The sequence below is a fragment of the Rattus norvegicus genome, chromosome 20 (genome assembly GCF_021556685.1).
Source record: "Rattus norvegicus strain SHRSP/BbbUtx chromosome 20, alternate assembly SHRSP_T2T, whole genome shotgun sequence".
NCBI lineage: Eukaryota > Metazoa > Chordata > Mammalia > Rodentia > Muridae > Rattus > Rattus norvegicus.
Genome location: NC_141553.1, coordinates 12195548 through 12220251, shown reverse-complemented (window position 1 = coordinate 12220251; position 24704 = coordinate 12195548). Strand labels below are relative to the sequence as shown.

Sequence of the window (24704 nt, the reverse complement as noted above, 5' to 3'; positions counted from 1 at the left end):
CCAGTTATGGGCTGTAGGCATCTTTGTTCAATCAATAGTTTTAAATTAAGGAGCAAGGTTTGCACAACAAAAGCTGGTACGCTGGAAAATTCACTCGTCCTGAGGCAGCTAGACCTTGGGATACAGAATCTAGCATTACAGTTATGTAGCAACAGGCCAAACCTCAACAGGCATACAATAGCAGAGAGCCACACGACCCATCTGAGTGGCACTGGACAGACACTGTTTGGAAGTCCTGCACTGCCTGTGTTGTGATAGAATCATGGCTCACATCCAGACAGACCTCACCAGGCCAATACAGTCCCATGTGGAAGAGGTTTATTGAGGACATCGGAGACAGAAGGGGGGGAAGAGAGAAAGACGGAAAAGAGAAAGGGGGTAGGAAGGGTCTTCCTTTTATTTCAACTGTGACGTAACTGATCCCAGGACAAAGTGGGAGCTGGACCAAATGGATGTTGGGAATGTATGGCCATTGCCATGGCAACAGATGTGCAGGTTCCTGTCACCTGCAGGTGATGTCACTGCTGGAGGGGAAAGCAGTTCCTGATACCAACAGCCTGTCCACCTTCCTTGCTGTCTAGTCTTAGGACATGGTCTACTGTCTTGGTAGAAGGGGGCTAAGCCCCTGAACCAGAGCCCCTAACCAAGGTGGGGTTTTGTGGCTGTGGGTCTCATGAGATAGCATCTAGAATCGTCCACCGGGCTTGTTGTCCCAAAGAGAAGTCACTGATGGGGGTGGCTGTCTACCCGGCGTGGCTGTTAAGAGTCTGACTGAAGGATCTACAACCAACAAGTTCCCAATAGAAGGGCAAGGGATAATACAGTTATAGAGAGATGCAATTTACCATCTAAACTGGGCTATACTTGGGAGTCAAGAAGCATTTTGAAAAGTTACACTAGAGTAGCCGGGCCTGGTAATGAACGCCTTTAATCCCAGTACTCAGAGGCAGAGGCAGGTGGATCTGTGAGTTTGAGGCCAGCTTGGTCTACAGAGTGAGTTCCAGGACAGCCAGGGCTACACAGAGAAACCCTATCTCGAAGTAAAAAAAAAAAAAAAAACAGTTACACTTGGGAGCACAGTCCCTGAAAGTGCTACTTAGCAAACACAAAGACCAAAAGGTTTAATACCAAGAACCCATATCAAATAAAAAATAAAAATAAACCGGATGCATGGTGGTATGTACTTGTAACCCTAGGGCAGTGGGAGCAAAACCGAGCAGATCTCTGAAGCTCGCTGGCCAGCTAGCCTAGTGTACTTGGCAAGTTTCAAGCCAGTGAAAGCCTTTGCCTCAAAAGAACAGTATGAATGGTGACTGAGAAATGACAACTGATGTTGTCTTCTAACTTCTGCATGTATGCATAGGTACATATATGTGAACTTCCATCCATATATCCCTACATATGAACATACACAGAAGCACAGCATACCGTGGGACAACTAGTACCGGGGTTGAGCGTGTCTAGCAATTGTTACAAATGGGACAGGCACTGATCTATCCAAACACAGCCCTATTAACTACCCACTATCCACGTACCCAGGTGTGTATGACTGGAGACTGCCAGGGAGCAAGCAGAGTCTGCGCAGATTGCACACAGAGGCAAAGTCTGGATCTGCAGTTCATCAAGAAGTCCGAGTTTAATCCGGGGGTGGAATTACTGAGGGCTCTAAATACATTAGAGACTCGACGACTTGCAAGCAGGAAAGGTGTTCTCTGTGTCAGTGAGATCAGCTGGAGATGCATGGGGGAGACAGCAGGACAGATGAGGGGTATGTGATCTGCCCCTGGGGACAAGAGTCAGGCCAGAATCATTATTAGCATTTTCTTGCCCATTCCTTGGGTTTGTTTACTTGTTTGTATATTTTATCACACTGGGGATAGAACCTAGGATCTTGCATAGGCTAAGTAGGTGCTCCACCACTGAGCTACAACACTGGTTTCCTTGTTCTATTCAGAGTAACCTGCAGAATAGAAGTTTTTATAGGAGCTGTCTCCTCTGCCCTCCCAGGGCTTGCCCGTGGGCCTGCACACTGGAGGAGCCTAGTGAACCTGCTCAGCTTCAGGGACTTCCTGAAGCTAATTTGACTTGTTTACTTTCTTGTACAGAGAACTTTCTTGCAGGACAGAATTTTTCAATCTTGAAGTGTGCCTAGAGTTTATGTTCTGTTTTAGCCAAAGGTTGAGTATGGATGGAGCCTTCCCTATTCCTGAGACCTCCAAGATTTTAAGTTTACTATGTCCAAAATCAACCTGACCTCATCCAGGGGTGTCTCCATATACTGACCCCACTGTGGTGCTAGCCTATGCCTGAAGTCCAATTGGAAGTCAAGGATTCTATACTTGCAGATGAGCTAAAGCCACTAGACATGTTTCTCCCTTGCAGAAAGAGCCTGCACAGGGTTATGTGAGAAAGTCAGTGTTGTGTGACAAACTTTCCCCGGGAGATGAATCACCCATGTCTATTCACCCCAGATAGTGAACCCACAACAGACCAAAGTATGGATACAACCAAAGTCTAATTTGGTGAACCATGCATTTTATTGGGATTACTTACAGGTATATGGGTGAGGGGTTACTTACAGAAGCAGAAATGACACAAAGCCAGCTGCATCACCAAAGTCAGCTCACAAAGCTGAGAAACCTGGAGCATACCACGCAGCTTACAGGCAGCTCACCAGGAAGGAGAGGGTCCTTTCCAGGTGTCACAGTTGGTTTAAACCTCTTCTGGGGAGTTTTTGGTCTGGTCTCAGAGTCTTCTTTGCAGCTCAGCTTCCCTTTGTTTGAGAGGGACTTTTAGCTCTTATTGTTTACTTGGCAGGGAGGAGCCTAGTGAATCTGCTCAGCTTCAGGGACTTCCTGAAGCTACTTTGCTTGTTTACTTTCTTGTACAGAGAACTTTCTTGCAGGACAGAATGTTTCAATTTTGAAGGAAACTATTACACAACAGTCAGCTGGGCTTTTCCCTCCTGAAACTGACTTTGTGTCCTGCCTCAAGTCTGCCAGGACTCTCAGCCTCACACTGAAGCATAGGAGGCATGCCGCAGAGTCTACCAGCACCATCAAGATGCCCTGTGATTGATGGAATGGGGGAGGGGGAAGGTCAGCCTCAACCATTGGTGCTGCTTTCAGACACCCATGTCCTTGGGGGACCATCTGCAATAGGACCCAATTGTGTGTGGTTCCAATGGTGGGTCAGCTTAGTGAGGTAGCAATGAAGCTTGGGGAGGAAGAGGTGGGAGGGATCAGGAACAATGCACGCTTTTGAGTGAGGATGCCGTGAGCTTGTCTCCAGACAACTGAGCCTTCCAACCCACTTTGAGCAGACAGGGAACCTAGAATGCGACAGGAAGCTAGGCAGTTTGCACAGCCTTTAGACACTGGACTACTAAAAGCACTTCTGAGACTTACAAGAGTACACCAGAATCTTAAAACATCATGCTTAGGGGTTGGGAATTTAGCTCAGTGGTAGAGCGCTTGCCTAGGAAGCGCAAGGCCCTGGGTTCGGTCCCCAGCTCCGGGAAAAAAAAAACAAAAAAACAAAACAAAACAAAAAAAAACATCATGCTTGGTTAGAAGGCATGTTAATGCCACCCAGACCACCTCCCCATGTGCACTGGGCTCGTTCCTGCTGCCCAGCTCCTATACACTCGCACCTTCCTGTAAAGACCATTCACTGATGGCAGTACTCCCTCTGCCTTGTGCTTGCCAGAAAGGTCTGTCTTTCTCTCTTTCTTTCTTTCTTTCTTTCTTTCTTTCTTTCTTTTTCTTTTCTTTTTTTTGGAGCTGGGGACTGAACCCAAGGCCCTTGCTAGGGCCTTGCTCTTGCTAGGCAAGCACTCTACCACTGAGCTAAATCCCCAACCCCCAGAAAGGTCTTTCTTGATTGAACTTGAACCCACTACCACGTGGCTAGAACCTAAACCTGTCGAAAATCTATTAGGAATTAAAGAAGAGAAGATAGAGCTGTCATCATTTTTAGGTTCGATGGTTTGTTCACATTAAAACCCCAAAGACTATATAGGCATGTTATTATAAGTCATAGAACTTAATGAGATCATCACAGAAAATATTTATATACAAAGCTAGTACATATGTATGTACGTATGTATGTATGTATATTATGTATGCTAGTGGCATTCTCCCATAAACAATAGAGGACACAGGGATATCAGTATTACAGAATATCAAATATGAACAAGATATATATGGTCTCTGTCTTAGTCAGGGTTTCTATTCCTGCACAATCATGACCAAGAAGCAAGTTGGGGAGGAAAGGGTTTATTCAGCTCACACTTCCACATGGCTGTTCATCACCAAAGGAAGTCAGGACTGGAACTCAAGCAGGTCAGGAAGCAGGAGCTGATGCAGAGGCCATGGAGGGATGTTACTTACTGACTTGCTTCTCCTGACTTGCTCAGCTTGCTTTCTTATAGAACCCAGGACCACCAGACCAGGGATGGCCTCACCCACAATGGGCTGGGCCCTCCACCCTTGATCACTAGTTGAGAAAATGCCTGACAGCTGGGTCTCATGGAGGCATTTCCTCAAGGGAGGCTCCTTTCTCTGTGATAACTCCAGCTGGTGTCAAGTCGACACACAAAACCAGCCAGGACAGTCTCTGCGGTGAGAATTACAAACTTCCTTAGGATGCTCTTTGAGACATCCCTGTATGATAAAAGTCCTGGAGAATCTAAGAATCTAGGCAGCAAGCCTCAATATAATAAAGCGATATGCACGAATAAATAAATCCCACAGCCACCATTATACTAAATGGAGGGGGGGGGGAAGCAAAGTATTTCCAAAAACATCAGGAACGAGATGAGGGTACACACTCTCTATTCTCCCTACTGCTGATAAACACAGTCAGCAAAGAAACAAGATACAAAATTAACACAAAAATCAGTAGCCTTCCTGTATACCAGTGGTTCTCAACCTTCTTAATGCTGTGATCCCAACCATTAAATCATTTTCATTGCTACCTCATAACTATATCTTTTCTCCTATTACAAATTGTAATGGGAATATATGATATGAAGGATATATGATACACAACACCCCCTCAACCCCTAGTGAAAGAATTGCTCAAGACCCCTACCACTCCTCCCAACACTCTCCTTACCAAAGGAGTCAAGACCCACAGGTTGAGAACCATTGCTGGACATGAGCACCAAACATACCAAGAAAGTAATTGGGGAAATAATCCCATTTGTCATAGCCTCAAGGCTGTAGTGAGATGGCTCAGCGGTTTCAGGCACTGACTGCTCTTCCAGAGGACACGGGTTCAAATCTCATTACCCAACAGCAACTCACCAGCAGCAACAAATCCTCAAATAAATCTAATCAAATAGGGGGCTGATGGCCCAGCAGTTAAGAGCACTGACTGCTCCTCTTCCAGAGGTCCTGAGTTCAATTCCCAGCAACCACACGGTGGCTCACAACCATCTGTAATGGGATCCGATGCCCTCTTCTGGTGTGTCTGAGGACAGGGTAACTGTAATAAATCCAACAATTCTCCCCAAAACACTGCATAGATCCTGTGCATTGCCAACCCAAATTTCCCAGAACTTGATGGAACTTTTCAAAAACCGTTCATAGGGGCTGGAGAGATGGCTCAGCGGTTAAGAGCACCCGACTGCTCTTCCAGAGGTTATGAGTTCAATTCCCAGCAACCACATGGTGGCTCACAACCATCTGTAAAGAGATCCGATGCCCTCTTCTGGTGTATCATGAAGACAGCTACAGTGTGTACTTATATATAATAAATAAATAAATCTTTAAAAAAAAAAAAAAACGTTCATAGGTGGAAAAGGACCAAGGGCAGCAAATGCCTCTGAAGTAGGGAGGCCTTCCATTACACTATGATGGTTGATACTGCGGGCCACCTTTACAAGAAGGTTCTATGAGGGAGTTTCTAGAGTGGGTTCATTGAAGTGGAAAGACCTATGCTGTGTGTGTCTGGAACCATTCCACGGGCTGGGGTCCCTGACCGAATGAAAAGGAGAATGAGAGGTCAGCGCCAGCCAACATTTATCTCTTTCTGTTTCCTGACTGTTTTATCTCTTTCTGTTTTCCTGTCACCAGCGGCCTCACCGTCCCACCTCCCTCACCATGGTGGACTCTACCCTTAAACCTTAAATGGACAGATCAACCCTCCCTTCTAAAGTTGGAGGGGGCCTGGACATGGGTGGAACGGATGGTAAGGGGTCAGCGGGAAAAACGGAAGCGGTATGATGGCGCTAGGAAAAAATGGTTACTGTATGGAAAAGCGAAAGCGACTCCCAAGGGATTAAGTTCAGTGTCAGAGATGAAAGATACATTCTAAGTGGAAAATACAAGGGAACTCTCCTTCAAGGGATGGGAGGGGCAAAAGGTTTAGAAACACAGCACGCACAGCTTAGATCAGGGTCCTGAAGGACACAGGAGGGACATTTATGGGAGTATTGAAGGGGACATTATGTTGAAGGCTGGTGCAGGGTTTAAAGGGTCCTGCACAGCACGGGGGAGGGGAAGGGGGCAGCTGTGGAAGAGTGGGAAAGAGAGTTCCAGGTGGAGGATGTTTGTCCTTGGAGGGCAAACGGTCAACAGGGAGAAATGTTTAATCTCAAAGGCAAGTCACAAGGTTGTGTAGGGGATATCTACAAATGGCCGACAAGCGGGCACCTCAGAAAAGGGGAAAAAACGGAGCAGGAAAGTCACATGACTGAAGATGGCGGGAGGGAGAAAGGGAAACTGATACTTTGGGAATGGTTTTGAGATTGCCCCACAAATCTGAACCCTATGAGCTTGAATTCGACTTCTTGGTATATATACATTTGTTTGTAACAGCACTGTTCACATGCATGAGACTCAGAGAGGAATCCACAGAGATATTTTGGACCCAGGCACACCATGGGACAGTATACAGCCATCAACACAGAGAAGGGGCGACCATGAGGGATGCCTTACAGATCCATGTGAAGGGGAGTGAAAGGGAGCCAGACAGTCAAAAGCAGCTTGAGCCAGTGACCCCTTCCATCCAGTGGAAGACATCAAAATGGAGACGCACAGAATCGGTGCAGTCACCTGGAAAGGGAGAAGCGAGCCAGTGGGGTGAGAATAGCCGAGGGGATCCTTGGTGGGGAGGCAGCAAAACTGGTTGGACCCAAAGTCAAGCCCGGGCCACAACTAAGATCTCGATTGTGCCTCATCATTTAGGAGAACAGAAAATAAAGTTAAAAAAGCATACAGTTTCCTTCTGTGGACAGGTAGAGGAAAACCTCCCTCAGGGCTTGTATCCGGCCAGCCTCATAGGCTCAGCCCTAAGGTTGGAAGGAAGTTTTGTGCCGAGGGAATCCTTGCGCTCTCTCCCCTTCACTACAGCATAGATCAGCCTTCCCCCACCCCAGCACTCACATCAGTCTAGCTGGGCCATCCTGGAAAAGCCCGAGTCCAAAATAGCTTTTAAATTCCTCAGAGCTGGAGAAAGCTATGACCTTGGGCCGCAAGATCTTTGGGGACTGGACAGATGTTCCTGAGCAGGGTCTGCTTGTGACATCTGACCTGGAAATCCCTAGACAAGGGTTCAAGGGGAACACTCCTTTTAGGGTATCATCCCTGGGACTGGGAGCTGTTCTCAGAGCAACCAGCTTCTGCGGTTCTGGGGGAAGCAGCCAGCATTCCATGAGCAGGGTTGCAGATGTGGCCTTCCCCGCTTTCTGAGATCTCAGACCATGCCCAGTATTGGAGTCAGGAGAAGAACCATTGGCACCAATGTCCTACCATCCATCACCCGAAAGATACCATCTCCAAACAGGCCAGGGAAGGAGGCTGGGGCTTGGCCAGGCACCAGCTGGCTTCTCTCCTGTTCATTGGTTGTATATGAGTCAGGGACCCTTAAGAGTTTGCTGTCTCCGTTTTCCTTTTGTATTCAGTTGGAGTTTAATAAAGGAGCAAGACCTTTACTGTGGAAGCTTCTGGTCTAGCAGGAGCTCCGAACTGCCTCAGCTGCATGTATACGCTCCCATCTCTCTCTCTCTCTCTCTCTCTCTCTCTCTCTCTCTCTCTCTCTCTCTCTCTCACACACACACACACACACACACACACACACATACACACACACATACATGTTTGCACACCACAAACTCTCACACACACAGGAGGCAGAGAATTGCTTGTGGCGCCAAGAGCACGGGGTCTCATTTCTCATCGCTAAGTGACCTTTATCTATGAACAACCATGATAGTACTACAGGAATTGATTGTGGAATTGCCAGTCAGTTTTATCCAGAATGTGAATTTGCAAGTAAGTCTGAGAGACGGGAGACTTGGCTGTATTCTATTTAAAAGGAACTGTAGAGGCCATTGCATTGTGGGAAAGCAACATCACCAGACTCTTTTACTACCACAGGGTCCCCAGGCTGGGAGGCAAAGCCAGACCCTTTTGACCCTTCCAGGGACTTCTGAGCTGGGCAGTGCACTAGGATTAAATGCTTGCCTGGAAATGGCCCTAATGCTGAGCGACTAAGCACAGTAGTGTGGGGCAGGGAGGGAGGAGCCTTCCACCTCTGGGGAGGTCACAGTGTCTTCTAGACAGCTTTTATCTGCAAGTAACAGGTAAGTTATTCCTACCTCATGAGCCCCGAGCCAGGACTTGTTTCAAGCCTCCCCCCAACCCCCCATTGCCTGATGCTAACTGCTATCTTTCAAAGAAAAACAAAGATGAGATTTGTCCCCGGATGAATCATCTGCTCTTCCTGGGATAGCTCATTTTTAAGTAGCCAGGATTTATTTAAGGTCACCGTGACTTCTGCAGGCTAATAGTGCTAAGTTACATGCGTGGGACCTCACAGAACAGAACCCTATCCAGTCTGGCTTTCTTGCAGATTAAATTGGTGTGGAGGTTACAGTGTTCACAATAGGATTGCCGCTCCCAAATTAAGTTTCCAACAGTGCGGCTAAAGCTCTCTCCTGCAGGCTCTTGTGAGCACCGATCAGGTGTGTGTGTGTGGGGGGGGGGTGTAGTGAAGGACCACCCACCTTCTTGGACACTTAAGCAGCCCTGTCCAGCCCTGGCTTGCTGGCTGGGGAATTCACAAGGAAGGGATGCGCCTGACCCTGCATGCCCGTTGCCACGGCAACCACCCCATGCTGGTGGGCTGCACAAGAGGCGGATTCCTTACATAGCTGGGAGCCCAGGTGGGGGTGGGTTGGGGGGTGGGGGTGAGGCGGGGGTGGCTGGAGCCCGGACACTTAGAATCTCGCTGCTTCCCAGAACCCCGCACGAGCTGCACGCGTCTACCACCTCGGTCTCTGACCCTCGCCACCTGAGGCTCAGCTCAGCTCTGGTGGACTCAGGAATGGATCAAGTCTGGAGTGAAATGGGGAAATCTGAGGGTGGGAGCGTCTATAGAAAGTGATGTTTCGGGTTGGGGATTTAGCTCAGTGGTAGAGCGCTTGCCTAGGAAGCGCAAGGCCCTGGGTTCAGTCCCCAGCCCCGGAAAAAAAAAAAAAGAAGAAAGTGATGTTTCTCTCCATCTGAGGCTGCAAAGGTCCCTTAGTCACGGACATTGTTACCCATCAGAGCAGGAGCACGATCCAGCTGTCTGTGACAAGGCCTACGGCCCTCCTGGCTACTGGAAGGAGCCCGATCCTAGGGTTTCCAGGAGCACGAGCCTTAAAACAGCCCTGGGAGAGAGCAGAGCGGCCATACCTGTTTTCCTCTTTCTGTGAGTTAGCGTCAGGGTCACCTTCCTGGAACAAAGTGCAGGAAACAAGACCTTGTGACTCCTGCTTTCTTCCCACCTGGCAGGGACAGTTCTGCTAGAGGATTCTGTCCCGTCTTAATCAGGGTTTCTATTGCTGTGATAAAACCTTGACCTAAAGCAAGTTAGGGAGGGAAGGGCTTATTTCAGCTCACACTTCCACAGCACGGTCCATCACTGTGGGAAGTCGGCACAAAAGCTCACACAAGGCAGGAACCTGGAGGCAGGAGCTGATGGCAGAGACCTTGGAGGGATGCTGCTTACTGGCTTGTTCTCCTGGCTTGCTCAACCTGCTCCCTTACAGCACCCAGGACCAGCAGCCCACGGTGAGCTGGGCTCTTCCATATCCACCATCAAGTAAATAGATGAACCACAGTCTTGCCCACAATCAATCAGGCGAGGGTGTCCGTGTCCCTCCCCACCCCCCTCCCCGGCACCGAACCCAGAGCCTTGTGCTTGCTAGGCAAGCGCTCTACCACTGAGCTAAATCCCCAACCCCCCCCCCTTTTTTTTAATTAAAGTTTCCTTTTCCGGGGTTGGGGATTTGGCTCAGTGGTAGAGCGCTTGCCTAGTAAGCGCAAGGCCCTGGGTTCGATTCCCAGCTCCGAAAAAAAGAATAGAAAAAAAAAAGTTTCCTTTTCCAAAAGGACCTTAGCTTGTATCAAGGTGAAAGAAAACCAGCCAGGATATGCCCCAAAGCTCTAGTCAACCCCACTGCCCCTCCACTTGTTTCTGCCTCCCCTCATCCCAGCACCTCACAGCTCAGGTACGACAGTGTCTCTCTATGCCCAATGGCACCCCATCCCTACCCCTACCTACCTTGATCTCCCTTTTCATCCTTCTCTTTCCTAGACACAAAGAGATGGTCCTACACCCTTAAAACAGTGGTTCTCGGGGGTTGGGGATTTAGCTCAGTGGTAGAGTGCTTGCCTAGCGCAAGACCCTGGGTTCCGTCCTCAGCTGGTGGGGGGGGGAGGGGGGCTCTCAACTTGTAGGGGTGGGGTGGGGTGAAATGGCCCTTTTCCAGGAGTCACCTAAAACCATCAGAAATATCAAATATTTATATTACGATTCATAACAGTAGCAAAATTACAATTATGAAGTAGCAACAAAGGTTGCAGAACCTAGGCTCAACTTCGCCTTACATAGTGAGGGGTTTGACATGGTCACTAAACTCCAAAGGGACAGACCCTGGCTCCGGGCTTCTATGCCGAGTTCTGCAGTGTGTCCCTGCTTCTGGGATATGAGAAGCAGAACTTGTGGGGGAACAGACAGACAGGGCTAAAATAAAGGCTCCCGGCTGAAGACAAGGCTCTCACCCAGCAGCAGGGACCTTGGAAGTCAAAAGCAGAGCCTTCTGCTCTCTGCAGGTCCTGATCTCTCTAAACCTACGTCGATTTTCTCATTGCTGAGAAAGCACTTTGGCTAGAAAAAAAATAAACAAGCAACAACATATGAACCCTTCGTGGAGGCTCACGGGAGTTGTTTCACGTCATGTTGTACGCATCTGGCGGCGTCCGCTCATCCAAACACCTGCCATTCATCTAAGTGGCAGCTTCCAGCCTCTCCAGAGCCCTACAGGCTCCACTTTGCACCATTTAAGCTGATTCCCGATACCCACGTCATCACTGTGCTGTTGGCCTGACTCCCATGGGGACAGAGAAGTCATTTCGTGACGATGTTATCACCACTTTTGGCTTTTGCTTCGCTAAAATATTTTGCCTCTTGGACATGAAGATGGCCGCCCCAGCTCTCACAACTTCCATTATGCTCTATGCCGTTCCCTCGCCTTGTCTGAGGTGGCAGGGATGAGGCACTGCTCAACACGGTCACCCAAGCGTCCTGACAAGTTTTTTTTTTTTAACAGAGACTAAAATAAAACCAAAACTTTTGGCCCTGGCACAGAACTCCAGTTTGAAACGGAGTTAAGAGAGACATTTTTAAGAGAGACTTTTTTTTTTAAAAGATTTATTTATTTTATGTACGTAAGTACACTGTAGCTGTCCTCAGACACACCAGAAGAGGGCATCGGATCCCATTACAGATGGCTGTGAGCCACCATGTGGTTGCTGGGAATTGAACTCAGGACCTCTGGAAGAGCAGTCAGTGCTCTTAACCTCTGAGCCATCTCTCCAGCCCCTTAAGAGAGACTTTTAAAAGTACTTTTTACTTATTTATACATATGCCTATTTGTGTGTGTGCTCACGCATGTACATGCTTGTATGTGTGTGTGTGTGCATGCGTGTGTGCATATGCGTGTGCATGTGTGTGTAGGTCAGAGACTGACATTGGGTGCTGTCACAGATTGCTCTTCACCTTTTTTGTGGTGGTTGTTGTTCAACAGGGTCTCACTGAACCTAGAGCTCACCGATCGGCTACACTGGCCAGCCATCAAGTCCCAGGCATCCTCCTGTCTCTACCTCCCCCAGTCTGGGATTACAGGTGTAAGTGGCCCTGTCCAATTTTTCCGGTTTTGTTCTACCTGGTTTCTGGGGGCTCAAGCTGAGAACCCCAGGCTTACAGGGCACACACAATGCTGACACACACAATGCTGGCACACACAATGCTGGCACACACAATGCTGACACACACAATGCTGACCAGCCATTTCCCCAGCCCTCTTTGACTGTGGCCTAGCAGCGGATTTTGTTAAGTTTTAAAGTCATTATCTTCAAAGAGTTTCTAAGGAATTTAAATGAGGCCATTGCAGGATCTTTCCGGAGGGCACCTGACATGATGACAATTGATAGGTTAAAACTCTAGGTCTCAGGAATGCAGGAAACCAGAGTAGCTCCAATGTAAACAAGCTAACTGGCTTGTTTGTGAGGTTCCCAGAAAGTGCCGGTGGCAGCTGAATTCAGGGGGTTCTTCCCAAGGACATTCGGGACTTAGGCCTAGATGGATATTTTAATGTGCTGCTATTTCAACGTGAACTTCTTTAACATGTTCCTCTTTCTACACAAGGAACATTATCCCTTCAGCAGAAACTGATGCTAATTATTCTAGAATTCTTGTTTGGTGAGAGGCTTGAGACAGACTCCAGAGTGAGATTTCCCTCTCCTATCCCATGACCCCTAATATCTTTCTATCCTATATCAACTTGACCTTCCAGAGCCCCAAGGCAGATGACTATTTCATAGACTGAGCATCAGGACGGGAAAGCTGATCACCCGTGGAGACGGATGACTGCGAGAAGTTCTTGCCTCTTCCACCCCTCATGAGGGTCCTTGGTCATCTGGCTGCACGCAGCCTTTCTCTCTGTTTAATGGGCCACTGCGGCCATTTTAGTTCATGGCACCCAGGGGGCTGAATTCCATCACAGACAGGATCCTCTCACAGGCACAGACAATCAGTGTAGGTGACAAAGTCCCTGCAGGAACCCTTATCTAGCAAGGACAGGACAAGGGTCACAGGAAAGTCCTTAACAACAGAACGAAGTGCTCCACTAGCCCCAGAGGCCTTCCAGAATGTGACACTGTCTCTGGATTGCTCACACCTTGGGGGCAAAACTCAGGCTCAGATATGGGCTTGATTCTAGAGTGTCTCAGATTTCACTATTAGCTAGCTGTCACCCTGAGCTACACTGTTCCTACCTCAGGGGGCCCACAGTATCCTCTGTAGAGGGCTAACTTGGCCTCCCAGAATTCAGTGCTAGAAGAATTAAGACCTAGGGGGTTTTTGTCAACTGAGGGATGGCCCTGCCCCCTTCTAAGGATTGACAGGTCACCCCCTACAAGGAATAAATGGATCGGTGAGGACTGTGGCCTCCCAGCACTCAATCTTGTGGGATGAATATTGTTACCCAGACCCTGCAGAGATCCACTGAAGGCTTGGTCCAATCAGGTTGGGGTTCTACTAGAAAGCTAGAAGAGCTACAGGTGAGGTCTTCCCAGAGGAGGACAGACCACACAACTGTGTTTTTTAAAATTTGTGATGTTTTTAAGTTTACAATTTCATGTTGGGCCACATTCATAGCCATCCTGGGGTGTCCATGTGACCCATGGGCTAGGTTGGGACTTGCTTGGGAGAGCATCTGCTAGCCCCCACATGGTACAGCAGCTGTAGAAAGGGAACGTGTTTGTGTCTAAGCATCAGAGTGTGCGGAGGGGAGAGAGAGCCATCGATGGGTGGATGGACAGACCAACAAACAGAAGGAGAGGCTGAGATAGATGGAGTCTGTCTCGGTCCCTGTTCTATGGCGATGAAGAGACATCATGGCCAAGGCGATTTTTATAATAGTAAGCACTTAACTGTGGGTCTGCTTACAGTTTCAGAGTCTTAATCTATTAGCATCACTATAAGAGTATGATTGTAGGCAGGCGGGCAGGCAAGTGCTACAGAAGACATTGAGAGCTACATCCTGATTCACAAGCAAAGGTAGAACCTGGGCCTGGTTTAGGATTTTGAAACCTCAAGCCCAACCCTACCCCCATCTCCCACCCCCCACCTCCCACTCCTCCCACTTACCCCTCCCCCTCACACTTTCTCCAACAAGGCCATGCCTCCTCATCCTTCTAATCCGTTTAAACAGTCCTGCTCCCTGGTGACTAAGCACTCAAATATTTGAGCCTATGGCTGCCAACTTATTCAAACCATCCCAGGGTCTAAACACTCCAAGACAGCAGTGTCATTCCTGTCACAGCATAAGCTCACCTGGCACGCACCCCAGCTCTGTACCTCAGCTGGGTTCATTCATGTCCCTGAGCCTCAGTCTCCTCCTCTCCCTTCGTAAGACCCATGATTGTGGGTTCCTGAGGCAGCCCCAGAGACCAGTGTCTGAACTGGGATAGAGGTGAGGTATAGTTTAGCTCTGACTTGAAGACCTGGCTGGAGAAACCAGGTCTGTAGCTGTTGCAGGAACTCAGGGAAGCTACAGAGCTGCAGGTAGAGAGGGGACCAAAGGCTTGGATATGGGTGATGTCTTGGTTAGGGAGGACCTGGAAGCCACCCAGTCAAACAATTGACAGTGACACTCACCGTGAGGAAGTTTGAACAAGAAATGGGGAGGGAGGAGAGGCAGAATGAGCTGTTCCTTGGGTCTGGAGGTAAGAGAGTCAGGTGAGGCCTTTGAACCTACAGAGGTACAGTAAGGAACCCATTCCTTTGCTGAAGATATGTCTCAGTTAAGGTTTCTATTGCTATACAAAGACCCCATGACCAAAGCAACTCCTGTAAAGGACAGCATTTCTTTGGGGGCTAGGTTATAGGTTCAGTGGTTCAGACCATTATCATCATGGTGGGAAGCCTGGTGACACGCAGGCAGACATGGTGCTGGAGAGCCTGTGGGGGCCATTTTCAGTCAAACAACTACTGGATATAAAGGGACCCAGGTTGTTTCCCTTTCATGTGTGTCCCTAAGAAAAGGAGAGCTGGGCTGCAGAGATGGCTCAGCAGTTTAGAGCACTGACTGCTCCTCCAGAGGTCCTGAGTTCAATTCCCAGCAACAACATGGTGGCTCACAACCATCTGTAATGGGATCCGATGCCCTCTTCTGGTGTGTCTGAAGATAGCTAAGGTGTACTCATATTGGGGGTGGGGTGACGGTGGGGGATGAGGCCTGGTGGCAGGCTTTAAAGGCCTTGGGTCTGAGACTCCAACTCTGCAGTTCTGTAAGGAAGGCTCACAGAGGTCAGACAGGCAGCTGCTTGCGGCTGTGTATAAGCTGTGTGTGTGAGCAAGCTGTGTGTGCGAGCGTATACATTAAAACTGACTTCCCAGCCTAGACAAATGGCTGGGCGTAGGTCTGGGAGTCTCTATGGGGCTCAGTGTAGAGGTTCAGCAGGAGGTTAGCTTTAGAATTTGGCTTAATTACCAAACCGAGGGAAGAAGAATAATAGCTTAGGGGCTTCCTCCGGAGTTCTCTGTCCTAGGGGTGGGGGGGGCGGGGGTGAGGGGTAGGGGATGGGGGGTGGGGGGTGGGGGTGGGGGGGGTGGTCCTCGAAATGTGGCTTTTATTTTGTAACAAAGCAAATGTTTTAATGTTTTCTTTCCTTCAACAAATAAATACCAGCTCCAACACATGTCTGAGGAGACTGTAATAATAAACCCAAATACCGGTGACAGACAGGAGGAAGTGGCCTTTGCTCTCCCCAAAGGAAGGTTGGAGCTTAGTCACAGAACTTAGGCTCCCTGTGGATCCCCGGAACTTAAGTCACAGAACTTAGGCTCCCTGTGGATCCCCGGAAAACCAAGACACCCCTGCTAGGTTTCTGTGAGGTCCAGTTTTTTGTTTTTTTGTTTTTTGTTTTCAGCCAGGAGACTTAGTGAAGTGGGATCAGGAGTCTGATTCTCCACTCTCAGTCCCAAGGAAGGGCTCTGCACAAAGCCAGTACTGCGTGCGTTATCTATGCTTAGAACAAAAACAAAACAAAACAACAAAAAACAAGACTGGCCCAGAGTATTGCTGCAAGTCTTTAATTCCAACACCCAGGAGGTAGAGGCAGGCAGATCTCTGTGAGTTCAAGACCAGCATCAGCTACAGAGTGAGTTCCAGGACAGTCAGGGTTAGGAGAGTGGGGGTGGGAGTCGGGGGTAACGGGAGGACACTAGTCTTAAAAAACAAAACAACCCAAGACCGCAGTAATTTGCAACTCAAATGTGGCATCCGCCAATCCAGGGACACAGCCTAGGGGTAAGGTAAGGTGGCGTTTTCTAGCCAGCACAGCTGTCCAGGACCCCTGTGTGGTGAAGAGCAGCCCCTACATAGTCTATTAATTACCAAGGTCCAAAACTTTAACTCCCAAAAGACAGACTGCCAGGAAGGAGGGCATACAAATTTAGCGTTAAGCTTAGGTACTTGGATGATTTCCAGACAGAAAGGGAAAAACCCAGAGATGGGGTTGGGGATTTAGCTCAGTGGTAGAGCTCTTGCCTAGGAAGCGCAAGGCCCTGGGTTCGGTCCCCAGCTCCAAAAAAAAGAACAAAAAAAAAAAAAAAAAAAAAAAAACCAGAGAAATCCAGTTGTACAGGCCGTCTTAATAGAAAGTGATACACAGTATGGAAAAGGATAGGGAGGTTAGGCTCCTCGGGGCCGTGGCCTGAGGCCCTTCCGTGAGGTCCTTCCTACTGGTGCGTTCATTGCTTTCCCAGCAGTGGGACACAGTCACACAAGGACACTGTGCCCTGATGTTGACAAGAGTAGAGTGGGCTCCTCTTATGCCCACGAGGCTCAAAAACCCTGGGGTCCTGTAGTTTGTTATCTTACGGAGCTGGGGGGGAGGGGTGTCCCAGGACAAAAGTCCATATGTCCTCAGGGTGTTTTCAATTAATGGGGTGCCCATCCTGTCTGACAACCAAGTGTCCTGTACTCCTAACCTGTCAGTCAACAATGAGAGTTCTCCCTCCCTCCCTCCCATCCAATCAACACGGCACTCTCCCTTCCCGTCCTGTCTGTCAATTGGGTATATTCTGCTTAGCAATCGGTCAACAGGCTAGCCCACTTCCTACCCAGTCAATACAGTTTGGCCATCTGCATTGACCCAGTCAACCTCCCCTGCCCCAGCTCTCCCACACAGTCAACAGGATGCCCTCCTCTTAAGTCCAGTCAGTGAATGGCACCACCCTTTCCATCACCACTCAGAGCCCTCCCTGCTGTCTAGCCCGGCACTTCCTGGACAGCTTCATCTAGCCCCATGGCTCCAAAGAGCGTACCACTGCCTGGTCCTGTGACCTTGTGTGTCACATTGTCTTAAAACAAGCATCCCCCCCCCCCCCCCGCGCTTCAGACACTAGGACTCCTGTAACAACATTGCATGTGGGAAACAAACATGAGTGCTAAGCTCCTCAAATCCACCATGGGCCCTCAGGGTGGCCTTCCTTGCAGCAGACAGCACCAGGATGCACCTGTTCCTTCTGCAGATGACAGGTATGCACAGGGACGCCTCATGTCCCCCGCAACCTCATGTTCCACACCGACCTCACCCATGTCACACACACCTGTGTAACACACACATACCTCACGCTCCTACCTCACACACCTCACACCTACTTCACAACTCACCTGTCTCGTACACGTACGTCACACACACAAACACACCTACCTCATACGCACGCCTCAAATCCACACCCACTTTTCACGGCACACCTCACATACATGCCCACTTCACACGCATATCTCACACACGCCTACCTCACATACACTTGCCCCACACGTACGTCACACACCTACTTCATACATACCTTTCTCATATACATACTTACCTCTTAAACACATGTCTCATACCTGCCCACCTCACTCCTCACACATATATCACACACACTTTACATATACACCTCTCTTAGCTCTCACATCTCTCTCTCTCACACACACACACACACACTCCTTTCATACATACCTACCCATGTCCCCTCTACGAATACCTCACGCCTGCTCGCCCACACCACATAGGCTTAACCTCACACAGACACGCACTGCACGCTTACCTACCTCACATATGCTCACCCACGCTTGACAGACGTGTGGCATCCCCAGCCACTTCTTTGCCTTGAAAGAATCACACAGTGACCACACCAGCATCTGCCCTGTCAGGCCTGAGTGCTCCCAAGCCTCATGTGATCCCCAGACCTCCTCAGGCCAAGAGCCGGCACTTCTTGGCCTTCTGCTGCTACCAGTGATTCAAAAGTATCGACATTGCTCCCTGTAAAAGTCAAATTCGCCTCTAGGGAAGTGAACGGGAGCCAAGAGACTCACTAGTGGTATCGGGTCTTCACAGATCATGAGAGCTGCTGATGCTGAAGACTGAGCCAGGGCTCAGAGCCACGCCTGCCGTTGGGAAGTCTGCTGAAGTGATTTCCTTTCTTTCTTTCCATCTTGCATTTTGAGGATGGAAAAAGTACGGGGAAGAAAAAAAAGCTGGTGTTGTGCTCCTCCAGTATGGTGGACTCCACATGCGGTGGGGACAAGATGGTGGGAGGAGGGCATACAGACAGGAGGTGAAGGAGGGAATGGAGGACTAGAGAGCAAATAAATCCCTGTTAGGGAAGAGGCGGGTCGGTATACCTTATCCTGTCTGCTTTTTGCAGCAGAGTGTCCACCAGGAGCTATGGGCTCTCGTGGGCAAACACCTACCTCTTTCTACTCTGGGAAGACCCAAGGATTCATGGCAGACTGTTGGGTAAGAAGCGACCCTTAAATTTTCTCCTCAAGGCAGCCCACTGAGGCCCCTTTCTACTTCAGGTGACTGGACCTGATGTACTAATGATGGGACAGCCAGAAAGGGAACCCAACTGAGAGGCCCAGCAGGAGGATGGGAACTTCAGCAGAAAACCCTTAGCAAGATGGTAGGGTGCTAGCTGTGGATTCTCAGCGGGAAGATAGAGGCTTGACCAGGGACCATTCTGTAGGAGGGGGTAGGGCCTGACTAGGGAGCCTCATCAGGAGGATGATGGCTCAATCCAGGAGACCTTTGGGGGAAGAGGGGTAGGAATGACAATACCCTTGCCCAGGGAGGATCTGGGCCTTTCCCTGACCCTACTGAATCAAATGGCTTTGATTAGAGCATCTTGTTACTCTGGAATAGTTCTATCCCCTTAGTCATTCATCTATCAGAGAGATGCCCATGGGGAATGACCACAGTGGAACCATCCCCTTAGACCAGTCAAGGTTATGTGAGACAATGAATCCCATCTCAGTGGGAGAATCGACTTAACTCATGCTGGCCAAGCACCGTGACTCTTTTTGTTGAAATGACATCAGGTAGAACCTCCAGGTTTTGACAAAGACCAGCAGCCAACCTGCTCCCTCCCATACCTCGGCCACAACCATCAGACCGTGCCCAGGCTAGTCTGAGGGAGGAGAAGCAGCATGTGTACAGCCATGTGAGTCACCAGCTAACTAAGCTCTGAATGTGAACGAGCCCAGACAAGACCCCAACAAATATAAAGACATGTCACACATCCTGAGCTGGCTGCTACAGTCAGATCCTCCAGCAGGAATGAACAGTTGCTCCCAGAGGAGGTGGGACTCATAGCCAGCTTTAACAAGAAGCTAGCAAAACCAGATCTGTAGAAAGTACAGAAAGGTCCAACTTGATTTTGGTAAGATTTTAAATAGTTGAACCCAACTGTTGATGTTACACATTTACTCAAGAGTTACCATGGATGGCCTGGAGAGATGGCTCAGCAGTTAGGAGCACTGACTGCTCTTCCAAAGGTCCTGGGTTCAACTCCCAGCAATCACATGGTGGCTCACAACATCTGTAATGGGATCTGATGCCCTCTTCAGGTGTATCTGAAGACATCAATGGTGTACTCATATACATAAAATAAATAAATAAAATCTTTAAAAGAAGAGTTACCATGGAGTCTTAACTAGGTTTTCTCTGTGGCATCACCAAACTAAAACATTAACTTTGGTACAAACTAACAATCAAATGGCACTGTCGGAATCCCCCAGTCCTTTACCAGTGTCCTCCATTCCAGGGTACCTGGTGGTATTTTCTCAAGTATCCCTCAATTTCTCAAGCCTGGGACAGTTTCTCAGTCTCTGCTATCTTTCATGACCTTGATACTCTTGAAGAGCTCTCTCTGGACAGACTCCTGAAAGCCCAAATGGACTGTCCAGTGCCTCTCAGAGTTAGACTCGGGTATGAACTTGAAGAGTCAAGTGTCTTTCCCATCACACTAGACATGGTACAGAGGTCACCAAGAGTTATTATTGTAACACTGGTCTTGGCCCTCTTGGGTGAAGTGGTTTTCTCCCACTGTTTCTCCTTTCATTCTGCTGATGGGAAATGGGTCACTAGGTCAAGTGGTTCATTAAGGGGTAAGGATGCTAAACATTATACAGGAAATATTATTAATACTGAAGCCAGGCAAATATCCTGCCTTTCTCGGAAAGTTCTACCCTCTAACCTGAGCATTCACCCACAGATCTTGGCACAATGGTGATGAAACAGAATAGACTTTTCCCTTCACTCCTTTTAACATAGTAATTCAAATTTTATTGTCATTATTTCTCTCTCCTAATTTATTATGAAATCAATGTGGACTTTGCAGGTGCTTATTTTATTCGGAGGGCTGTAAGTCAGCAGTATCTTTATGTCTGCAACTGTGTATCTCCTGTCCACAAAAGAAACCATTCATAAAAGAAGGCACTAAGGCACTGGAGCTGTTTAGACAAACCAAAGCAGAAACAATGTGTTTCTTACAGAAAGCTCAAAGATAACCCCCAGGCAGGAGAATCATACACCCCCCAAAAAAATTATCGCTGGAGAGATGGCTCAGTGGTTAAGAGTTCTGCTCTTGCAGAGGACCTGAGATCAGTTTCCAGCACCCACATTGGGTGAACCCCCTACTCTATTGTAAATCCCACTCCAGAGGCTCAGATGCTCTCTTCTGGCCTCCTCAGGCACTCATACCCACTTCTGGCATTCATTCTACAAATACACATAAACAAAGGAATAAATAAATTAAATAAATAAATAAGTTGGAGGACAGGAAGTATGAGTTCTACCCAAGGTCACTGAAGATGTCTAGAAGGTAAACCAATGTGGGTTAAAAGTCCTGACCTCGGGCTGGAGAGATGGCTCAGCGGTTAAGAGCACTGACTGCTCTTCTAGAGGTCCTGAGTTCAAATCCCAGCAACCACATGGTGGCTCACAACCATCTGTAATGGGATCTGATGCCCTCTTCTGGTGTGTCTGAAGACAGCTACAGTGTACTTGTATAAAATAAATAAATAAATCTTAAAAAAAAAAAAAAAGTCCTGACCTCCGGTTTGCACGAAGTCTTGGATTCAGTCTCCAGCTCAGCTTAAGGCAAGCATAGTAGGACACACTTACGATCCAGCACTTGGGAGGTAGAGGCGTGAGGATCAGAAGATCAAGGTCATCCTTGGCTATATAGAAAGTTTGGGGCTAACCTGAGCTTTTTGAGACCCTGTCTGTTAAGCTAAATTAAATTCACGAGCAGAATGAATGGAAGGGGCGTGCTCTAGTTCTCCCTTGCTGTGCACGTTCCGTGGTTCAAACCTCTCCCCTCATGCTCCTATATGGTTAGTCCATGTGGGCGTCTGGGCTACGACTTGAGGCCTCTTGCAGACACAGTCCAAATTCTGTGCAGTCTAGGTCTAGAGGTCCTGGGAGAGTCACCCCACGACTCTTTCAGGCCCCACCATTGTGGTCCTAAATGGCTGTCTAGGGTGTTCGCTGGCCACCCCACACTCCTCATCACAGCCTCTCCAACTCCCAACCAAAAAGACCTACAGAACCTCCTCATGGTGGAACCTTCCAGCTCAAGATGAGCAAATGCGGTGCCTGCCCAGTCAGGATTTCTGTTGCTGTGCTGAAACACCATGACCAAAAAGCAAGTTGGGGAGGAAAGGGCTTCTGTGGCCTATATTTGCAGATCACAGCTCATCGTTGAAGAAGTCAGGACAGGGACTCAAGCAGGGCAGGGACCTGGAGGCAGGGGCTGAGGCAGAGGCCATGGAGGGATGCTGCTTACTGGCTTGCTCCCCCTGGCTTGCTCAGCTTGCTTTCTTATAGAACCCAGAACCACCAGCCCAGGGATGGCTCCACCCACCATGAGCTGGACCCTCCCCCATCAATCACTAATTAAGGATCTTATGGGGGTATTTTCTCAATTGAGGTTCCCTCCTTTCAGATGACTCTAGCTTGTGTCGAGTAGACATAAAACTAGCCACCAGGGGGTTGGGGATTTAGCTCAGTGGTAGAGCACTTGCCTAGCAAACGCAAGGCCCTGGGTTCGGTCCCCAGCTCCTGAAAAAAAAAACAAAAAACTAGCCGCCAGCACTCTGCCTCCAGAGCTCATGGGTTTGGGTGGGTCCTGGGTAAATTTTGTTTTCCAGGCATCAAGAATCAGAATGAGGGCATAGGGCATAGTTCTTCTACCCACAGTGGGAACAGATTAGCATTTAAAGTTCCTGGCATTGTCAGACCAGAAAGTAATAATTCTTAAAAGTTAGCCTCTTAAAAGTCAAGGGAAGCCTGTCATGTCTAAGCGACTGTTATTAGAACAATGAGAGGCAGTTAGCAAGCAAACCGTGTGGGAATGCAGAATAATAATGAAGTTAAAAAAAAAAAAAACCAAAACTTTAAAGAGGATCATAAAAGAAAGGAAAGAGAACTGGGAGACAAGAAACCAGCAGTTACCCCAATGCTGGGAATTACATCAGACAAATGATACAGCGTACATCAAAGATTGGCGGCTGGGTTTTCAAACAGGAAACAAAAGTAAATGCCAACATTCAGAAAGGAGGAAACAACAGAGTTGTAAGGTGCGCCTGCCCTGTTAAAGGGAGTGGTGGGAGAGCAGCTTCTGGGCAACTGTGTGAGGAAGTCAGGGGACTGACTGTAAGACATCCCCATGGCCAGTTGGCTGATGGGTGGTAAGTAGATTGAACATTTGTGGGGAGACCATGAACCGTAGCATGCCTCCTTCTTTTCCAGCTGGACCACTCTGAAAGCAAAGGGTGAAACTAAGAGTTGACAGTGTAACAGAGAAACTGGCAGGGTGGCTCAGTGGGCAGAGGAACCTGTGCAAGGCACAGACCCATGCCGTGGAGAGAGAGACCAGACTCCTGAATGTATCAGACCTCCACATGGGCGTCATGGTGTGTGCACACATGTGCTATGGCATGTGCACATGCACATGCACACACCTATAGACACAATACATCAATGTAAACAACTTTTTTTTTCTTTTTTTCAGAGCTGGGGACCGAACCCAGGGCCTTGCGCTTCCTAGGTAAGCGCTCTACCACTGAGCTAAATCCCCAGCCCCCGTAAACAACTTTTTTAAATGAGACAAACAAGAGGTATAAGCATGACCTCTCATCAGACCTCGAGCAGGGCACATTAGACCATGTGAAAAAACGAGGCAGCTCAGTGTGTGGGACTAGCATGCACGACACTGTGGGTTCTGTCCTAGAACCCCAGGGGGAATGGTAATAGCTTTTGTCATTAGAGGTCCCTACCAAGAAGATGAAAAAAAAAACCCAGAGAGATTGGGGTGCACATCATTCCCAGAATGGACAGATGCTTTGTGTAAAATGAATGTAGATGGTTTCGTCATTAACATACAGACCCAAGATGCAGGCTTAGCTAGTCAGGACCCCAGAAAGGCTCAAACTCACGGACCTCCCCCCACCAACTCCAAAAATTGCAAATTAAACCACAAGATACCTGGCTAGCAGTCAGGCCAAAGGGAAAAATCCTGATTCCAAGTGTCAGAGAGATGTAAGGACCTGGGGCTCTTGCTCGCTGCTGACATAGCAGGACCATTCACAGCCACATCATTCACAATGACTGGAAACACTTTGACATAGGACAGGAGGGGAGGCCCTAGATGTCTCAAAGTGACCTGGGCTCGGCAGGCAAACAGAACAATGCATGTGTTGCAGTATGGCAGCATCTCCATCCACCTCTCTCTGTCTGTCTCTCTCTGTCTCTGTCTCTGTCTCTCTGTCTCTGTCTGTCTCGGTCTCTCTGTCTCTGTCTGTCTCGGTCTCTCTGTCTCTGTCTGTCTCGGTCTCTCTGTCTGTCTCTGTCTGTCTCTGTCTCTCTGTCTGTCTCTGTCTGTCTCTGTCTCTCTGTCTCTCTGTCTCTCTGTCTCTGTCTCTCTGTCTCTGTCTCTCTGTCTCTGTCTCTCTGTCTCTGTCTCTCTGTCTCTGTCTCTCTGTCTCTGTCTCTCTGTCTCTGTCTCTCTGTCTCTGTCTCTCTGTCTCTGTCTCTGTCTCTGTCTCTCTCTGTCTCTCTCTGTCTCTCTCTGTCTCTCTGTCTCTGTCTCTCTCTGTCTCTGTCTCTCTGTCTCTGTCTCTGTCTCTGTCTCTGCCTGTCTGTCTCTGTCTCTCTCTCTCTCTTTCTCTCTCTCTCTCTCTCTCTCTCTCTCTCTCTCTCTCTCTCTGTATCTGTATTCCTCTCTGTCTCTTTCTGTCTCTACCTGCTTCTCTCTGTGTGTTCTCCATCTCTCTGTCTCTGTCTACCTCTTCCCCCACCCAAGTCTTT

General features: G+C 48.6%; 1 protein-coding gene and 1 non-coding gene across 3 annotated transcripts in view; one reads left to right on the top strand and one right to left on the bottom strand.

Moving 5' to 3' along the window:
* Col18a1 (collagen type XVIII alpha 1 chain) overlaps nt 1–24704 on the bottom strand; it is a 159397-nt gene that overhangs the window by 126441 nt on the left and 8252 nt on the right. The window lies entirely within an intron of this gene.
* Trnat-agu26 (transfer RNA threonine (anticodon AGU) 26) lies at nt 10268–10348 on the top strand. Its single transcript has one exon. It is a non-coding gene; the product is annotated as a tRNA-Thr (tRNA).